Genomic DNA, 7,360 nt, shown 5'->3' on the forward strand with positions numbered 1-7,360 from the left:
TGGCTGAGGTGAGTAGTGGATTACATTATTGGAAGAAGGGAAATCACGGAACTGAGAGGCCAAGGTATTGGAAAGATTTTCTACAAAAGGGAGCAGCTATGAAGAAGGATGAAAGGTGGGGAAGAACATTCTAGCCATACAGAGCAATGTAACCAGAATCTGGAAGCTGGGAAGTGTATTTGGGAACTGCAAGAAGCTAAGTATAGCTTGAGTGTGAAGTGGAAGTGCTTAGCTGGAAATGGTGCAGAGGTAGGGAGTGGGCAGTATGGAGAGTGCTGCAGAAACTCTTGGTTGGGAGCTGGTCCCGTGACCTAGTGATTAAGTTTGGTGTGCTTTGCTTCAGTGGCCCGGCTTCACTTCCCAGGTGTCGACCTACACCTACTTATTGATGGCCATGCTGTGGCAGCGACTCATATACAAAATCAAGTAAGATAGGCACAGATGTTAGCTGAGGGTGAATCTTCCTCGAAAAGAACAACAAAAGAGAAACTCTTGGTTGCCTCCCAACATACACTCCTGCTTCTTACTTAGAGAGGCCCTCTCAATTATCATTTGGTTGTAATACGCCCAGGGAAGGTAGGTCCCATCTCAATTCCAGAGGATAAATTATAACTAGTCTAAATCAGTCATTTTAATTCCTTTTCTCTGAGTCATTAGTCTAGGTGTGGACATATGACCTAGCTCTGGCCAGTGAGCTGTAAGAGAAAGTCTATTGACAAGTTCTGGAAGGATTTTCTTCCCTGATAGAGAGTGAGAGTGTTAGTCTCTGTAAATAAGGCTCTAGTCCTATCCATTCATTTTCTCCCTGCGTGGTAGTCTGTAGTATGAAGACTTGATGTCCAAGGCTGTGACAGTCAACTTGTAATCCTGAAAAGCCAGTCCACCAAGAATGGCAAAGAAGAAGGAAAAAAAGGTCCTGGATCCTTGATGACATTATTGACCTTTGAGCCAGCCAGGGAACCACCCTTTTTCAGATATCTTGAGAGAGAAGTTTTTCTTGTTAATAGCTGCTGTTGTCAGGTATTCTGTCACTAGAAGCTGCTACTAGATTGCCTTCTAATACACAAAGAGCCTGCTAAATCACGGAGGACTTGGTAAATAACTTTACTGCTTTTTTTAATTTGTGGCAGTCACTGCCAAATGTCAATCTTAAAATGAAAACTAACATTTTAAATTAATCGAGCCACTTTTTCAATCGAAGATTAATTTAGAAGGTATAGTTTAATCAGGTAGTAGTTTTTATTTTTGAACATTTTCAATTATACTTAATTTCCTCCTAGACAGTCCAAAAGAAAGAATCAATTAACCCCCTAAGATGTTTAAAATATTTGTTTGCATGAAGTATTCTTGAAAACACTTTATAAATAAGGGACGTTTCAATAGGTATTTGAAACTAAGGTTATTGGCCAAGAGTAAGCCCAAGCACTTGGAGGATTTTTTGCTAACCAATATTAGGATGAAGCCCTATACAAAATGATAAGGAGCAAAATATACAAAAATAGCAAACTTTCATTGAGCATTCACTATGTGACCAACACTATTCTAAGCACCTTACATTTGTCATTTAATCCTAGGAGATCGGTAACTATCGTTGTCCCCATGAGGCACAGGGAGAAGTACATATTCTATTGCCATACAATATAAGTGGAAAAGCCAGGCACATGAGCTCTGGCATTCTGGCTGCAGACCCTACGCACATTGCTACAATACTATTTTGTCTTAAGGATTGGACCCACATACCCCGCCTGAGTATTTCTACCTGAGGGAGGAGAGAAGCTTTCCTTGTCTTCACAGGTACTGCTTTCTAGTGGGCAAAAGTCTTTTCCATCTTTTGCTTGCTCCAGACCATAATGGGCCAAAGCAGTGCATGTGTGTCCATTTTTTATGCAGAAATATAACCTAGCTGCTCTCCAGTCCAGTGGGAATTTACCTCCCTTTGGGAAACCCCAGCCTTATACCCCATTTCCCCACAACAGAGTTAACTATGATAACTCCACAGGGTGCTTGCAGGCTATGCAGATGTGATTCTGTATTCTCTGAAAGAAACTCTAGAAAATAGTATTTTTTCTATCACCTTGCATTTCTAGTGATCTTTCAGCTCTAGGCAGCTCCCCGAATGGTCCACCTCTATTCTGACTCCGATTACATCCTACAGGACAGAAATAGTAGATAGGACGAGTTAATCTCATGGTTTCCAATTTGTTGACAACTTCTTGGCAGTAGAATCAGTTTCTTTCAAGCAGAGCTAGAAAACTCTGCCCCAGGTTCTACCTACTGGGAAAATTTGGAGCCACCCTGGGAAGAGTATTGGGGAATGTTAATTCCAGATGGAGTCAGCATCCTTTGTTCTCAAGCCTGAGGTTCCTGGTGGGTCAATCAAGGTCATGTTCACCTGATGTAGTGGTCATCTTTTGGTGTCTCTTTTTCATTCTTTTAGCAACACTTTCTCCTTTCTTTGAAGAACTGCTACCTCTTGCTTACTGTGTGTGGCTCTGGTGGAATTATCCAATCACAGTGTCCTGCCCTCTTTGCCACAGGAGTGGGGCATATGACTCACACTGCACTGATCAGAATCAGTGCCTAGAATATAAAAAGCACGTATGAAGGAAACTCTCTTTCCTCTTTGACTGTGAGCCCTAAACATGTGATTCCAGAGCTGTTTGAAGGTCATTTCCCTGTCCATGAGGTCAGATAGAGAATCAAAGAGTTCTGACAACATTGTGTGCCTAGATATAGATATGCCTGAAGCTCTTTTGATCTCTGTCTTTCCCAACTACATTAGCCAATAGATCCCCTTCTTCAGCTAGTTTGAGTGGATTTCTGTTGTTTGTGATTGAAAGCTCTATCCTCTAGGAATTTAAAACAAATACATGTATTCAACATTGAGGAAATCAATAAAATCAACATTAGGTGGATGTATTAGGGTTCTTCAGAGAAACAAAACTAATAGTATATATATAAAATAGGATATATAGAGAGAGAAATTGAGATTTATTTTGAGGAATTGGCTCATGCAATCATGGAGGCTGGCAAGTCCAAAATCTGCAGGGTGGGCTGTCAGGCTGCAGACACAGGAGAGAGCCAAGGTAGTGGCCCAAGTCCAGTTCTACTGGCAAATTCCTTCTTACTCTGGGGAGGTCAATCTTTTGTTCTTTTCAGGCCTTCGACTGATTGAATGAGGCCCACTCACATTATGTAAGGCAATGTGCTTTACTCAAAGTCCACTGATGTAAATGTTAGTCTCATCCAAAGTACCCTCACAGAAACACCTAGAATAATGTTTGACTAAAAATATCTAGGCACTATGGCTCAGCCAAGTTGACACATACAATTACCCATTACAGTGGGTAAAGTTTGCTTTCATCATCAATTTATTCCTGATTCCTTCTTCCATATCTTGACCCCCTCTCTCTGCATTACTGCACTCAATTCCACATGCCCTTGTATTGTCCCTTTCTTGTTCAGTGTCACCAACCAAGGTAATCTTTCCAGGTCTGCCTTCTTTCTGATTTCAGAATTATCTTTATCCCATTAAAACTTGCATTTCCTCAGTGACCTTTTCACACCTGGTATCCAAATGAAAAGTAATCCTATAAATAATTCATTCTAAAGTGTTAATAGATGATAATGACTTAATGTAGGATCTCCTGGGGAAGGAGGATGTGTTCTGCGTTAAATATATGTGTACAGGTGGAGTTTAGGCAACTTGATAGGTAAGGAGTGGAGGTAACGTTGGATGAGGGAAACTTCTGGTCCCCTTATAATCTCATTTTGTGAGTGACTATCTAGTACTCTATAGTCAAGCCCAAACTATTTAACAACTGGTTCCCTTTTTAACGTTTCCTTTCAAAAAGGGGCAAATGCAAAGATGTAGATGTCTGAGATGGCATTCTTTTTTAGGGAACTGGCAGTAGTTCCATATAGCTAGACCATAACATGCTTGAATAGAGTGGTGGGAGATGTTGCTGATAAAACTGGCAGGAGTCACTTCCTGAAGAACCGTGTGTGTGCATAGGAGTCTGGACTTAATCCTACAGGTGAAGGGTACTCAGTGAATTGGAAGCAAGTAGAAACAGGATCAGATTTGTGTTGTTGAAAGGTCACTCTGAAAGGATGAAGTCGGGTAGTGGTGGAAGCAAAGGGATTCATTTAAGGAGTCTTTCTGAGGCCTTGACTGGTGCCTTTTGTTCTTGTGTTCATTTCTTCCTTCTCAGAGGCCTTAGTGGCTCAATTTGCTTTTTTTCCTTTGATACTTGCCTCCATCTTCTCTGTCCATTATGGTACATTTCTCCACAAACTACCTAAAAAGTGGGACCAATTCCTCCCCCTCCCACCTTCTTGTTATGCACAGAACTTTTTTTCAATTGAGATATAATTGACATATATCCTATTACTTTCAGGTGTACAACATAATGATGTGATATACATATATATTGCAAAGAGATCACCACAATTAGTCTAGTTAACATTTATCACTACAGTTACAAATTTTTTTCTTGTGATGAAAACTTCTAAGATCTACTCTATTAACAACTTGCAAATATACAACTCAGTATTATTAACTATAGCCACCATCCTGTACATTACATCCCTAGGACTTATTTATTTTATAAGTGGAAGTTTATAACCAGACGTTTTTTATTTTAATAATTTTATTGCTATTTGTCTTTGGAATTCTGATAAGCGATAACAAAAAATGACATGGGAAGACATTTAAAAATCTTATAAAGCTATTTCAAACATGGTTCTTCTTTTCTTTGGAAATGGCAACTGGAAGCTCTGATGGCCTTCCATCAGGCTGCATGGCAAAGAGAAGGCTGAGAGCCATCAGATTTGACAGGACTAATCTTGTGAACAGGGAAATGGACTTACATAAGGGGTGATGAATGACATCCCCTTACCATCACTACTTTTTTTTAGTTCAGTTCAGAACTTTTGATTAGGAGAGAAAATCCTTTCCATTTCCTCAGATGTCTGAATTAGACCCAGATGTCCCCTTTCTTTCATAGATCATTTATTTTCTCCTCCAGCCCTTATTCCCAAAGGTCCAGCTAAGACAAAGCTCCAGATATAGGGGGGTCAGACAAACAAACTTCTTCCATATTACTGTCTGGACTGGCACATGGTTACAAAGGGCTCTTTGTTGCAGTGGGTTAGTGATGTTGTTCATGGTTGGGTTGGGAAAATATTGGCTTTCAAAGTTTCTTCCTCTCAGCTGGTCGTAAGCACCTTCCAAAATAGCTGTAGAATGGAGATAAGACAACTGATAGTCATGGTGGAGTAACAAGCAGCAGAAGAAAGCAGGGGTTCAATGGATTATTATAGTTTGAGCATGAGAACTTTGGTGCTACTGCGGGCATTCTCTGTGGCCTGGAGAGATTTGCTGGCAGTGCACAACCGTGTTGTTCAAACATTGGAATCATACCTCGACTCCTTGGCAACATTACTAAGGTCTGACCAGAACCTCTAAGATGAGGAGAAGATGTACATCCACAGAGCCTTTTACTTCTTGAATTAAGAAATGTGTTGTCTATTAACAAAGAGCTCGCTGTTCTTTAACTTTGCTCTGGGTGATTTAGGGACCTGTTTAAGAGCATGAAATATTAAAGGACTTTCAGGTGAGAAATTCTTTGATTAATTAAATGTGACATTTCCCCCCCTCTCTTTGAGGCTAGTGATAAAAAGGCATTTTTTTCACTCTGAGAAAAACTGAGAAGCCCTTTGCTCATATGATCATATAACCAGCCGTAGAAAGTCAATTTTCCTAAGAACATATAGCTTTTTGTACTCATTCAAAAACTTTTTTTTTTATTTGGTGAGGAAGATTCGCCCTGAGCTAACATCTGTGCCAATCCTCCTGTAGTTTGTATGTGGGATGCCTCCACAGCATGGCTGACAAGTGGAGTAGGTCCTTGCTGGGATCCAAACTGGTGAACCTGAGCTGCCAAAGTCAAGTGTGAGGAAGTTTAACCACTCAGCCACCAGGCAGGCCCCCCAAAACATTTTTGACCCCTTACTTTGTGCTAGGGTTTATACTAGGTGTTTGGTCTGCCAAGACTTGTTCTAGCCTCAAGAAACTTACAGCCTAGTAGGGACATACACAAAAAATCATAAAATATCAAAGCATATTGCTTTAAAGGGGCAGCTCAAAGAATGAGGTTAATACACGTCCTCAAGTCTGTGTGGGGAGACAAAATAGATTTTCCCCAGGAGGTGGCAGTTAAGTAGAGATGGGCCAGGGATTCCACAAAGAGTAACCAACATGTGCAAAAAATTTGAAAATGATGGCCCAGTGTAAAGGGCTGGAAGGTGAGGTAGGAAGAGAGCAGTAGTGTGAGGTAAGACCAGACATCTGGGGTCAGAAGTCCATGCACATTCTGCATGCCATCCAAGTGTTGATTTGATTCTACTCTAGAGCCATTAATAGAGTTATGGTAAACATCTACATTTGACTAAAGATACCATTTAAATCTTCCTAAAGCAAATGCTCAGGTAATAAATTCTCAGAAACATCATCTCTCTCTTGGCAGGAATGGTGCATTAATTCACAGAATTAATCTTTCATGAGTCAAACCTTAAGGATGTCAAATCTAGGCAATTCCTATGGTCTTCTCAGATGGGCTATCAGAAATCCGGGCCAGCAGAGTTTCTTAAGGAGAGGCGGATAGTGTTGGATATTTGAGCCTTACAATCTACCCCTCGCCCTCTGCAAGAAACTAGGAGTTAGAGAGGCAATGGCCAGGGGTGGGGATGGGGTGCGGAGAGCTTTTAGAGGCCAAGCATATCAGACAGAGCTTCAGTCGAGAACTGAATTGCTTGTTAACAGAAAGACAGGCTGAACCTGAATGACGCTTTGCAGTTAGGATTTGGGGACCTCTTCTCCCTCACCTCACTCAATTCGTTTGTAACTCTTCTTCAGCCTAATGTCCCTTTTCTTCCCTGAGTTGTCTGTCTGTGCCCCAGGAGCCCCCTTTTTAGGCCTCCTGTTTTCCACCTTCTCTTTCCCCGCTTCGTGGGGTACCGGCGCCTGGGGCCCTGGACCGCACTAGGCGCCCTCCCCGAACGCTATTTGCTTTGCTAACAACTCCATCCTCCTTTCCTTATGCTTCCGTCATTCCTTGCCAGCCACCCAGTTTCTTCCTCCCCTACGGCGCAGTCCCTCCCGCTGCTCGCCCGAGGGCCGGGCGGCTCCAGGAACCTCAAGCGGATGCGGCCCGGAGCCGATGCCACGTCTCCGCCGCCAGCAGGCCAGCGCCTGCGTGGGCTCGGGGGCGGGGCGGCGCGGGGAGGCGGGATTTGTGCGTGAGCGGCGCGGGCGCCGCCCAATAGGACCTGCGGGCGGCGGCGGCGGCGGCGCGGT

This window comes from Equus asinus, chromosome 6 (genome assembly GCF_041296235.1).
Source record: "Equus asinus isolate D_3611 breed Donkey chromosome 6, EquAss-T2T_v2, whole genome shotgun sequence".
Taxonomy (NCBI): domain Eukaryota; kingdom Metazoa; phylum Chordata; class Mammalia; order Perissodactyla; family Equidae; genus Equus; species Equus asinus.